This window comes from Elephas maximus, chromosome 13, assembly GCF_024166365.1.
Source record: "Elephas maximus indicus isolate mEleMax1 chromosome 13, mEleMax1 primary haplotype, whole genome shotgun sequence".
NCBI lineage: Eukaryota > Metazoa > Chordata > Mammalia > Proboscidea > Elephantidae > Elephas > Elephas maximus.
In genome coordinates this window covers 29,543,902-29,544,796 of record NC_064831.1, presented here as the reverse complement: position 1 = coordinate 29,544,796, position 895 = coordinate 29,543,902, and positions in this window count along the sequence as shown.

The window sequence follows — 895 nt, the reverse complement described above, 5'->3', positions numbered from 1 at the left end:
AACTTGCATCTTTGTTTCTAAGGTGTGTCTTTTGTAGACAGCATAATGATGGATCCTGTTTTTTTATTCATTCTGTCACTCTGTGTCTCTTTATGGGTGCATTTAGGCCATTTACATTCAGCGTAATTATTGATAGCTGTGAGTTTATTGCTGTCATTCGGTGGTGCTTTCTTTGCAGTGCTAACATTTTCTTTGTTCCTCTTACTCTCCTCTGCTGAGTTCCTTTTGTTTGTGGGTTTCTTTTGTTTTTGTAGATTTTGTTTTAAGACTTTATGTTTTTTTTCTGTATTTTGATCAGTACATTTGTTAACTTTCTTTATGGGTATCTTGAAATTTACCCTTATCTTCCTAGGTTTGAACCAGTCTATTATTACTTGGTATCACCTTGCCTTCCTCTCCATTATAAAGTTCTATACTTACACTGTTTATTCCCTCTCTTATTGTTCTGACATTGCAGTCATTTATAGTTTAACCTCTGTGGTTCTGTTGTAATTCTTCGGTTTTTGATAGTTTTTAAGAGTTCATTTCCTAGGTAGGTATCTGGCTGGTACAATCTTGCATCCTAGATTCAGGCTGTGGTCTGATGTTGTTTGTTCTCAGACTGAAGGACTCCTTTTAATAAGTCTTGTAAGTTTGGTTTGGTTTTTACACATTCCCTTAATTTCTGCTTATCTGGAAATGTCTTAATTTCATCATCATATTTGAATGAAAGTTTTGCAGGATGTATTATTCTTGGTTGGAAATTTTTTTCTTTCAAGGTTTTATATATGTCATCCCATTGCCCTCTTGCCTGCATGGTGTCTGCTGAATAATCAGAGCTTAGTCTTATTGTTTCTCCTCTGTATGTGACTCTTCATTTTCCTCAAGCTACTCTCAGAATTTTTTGTCTTCGGTT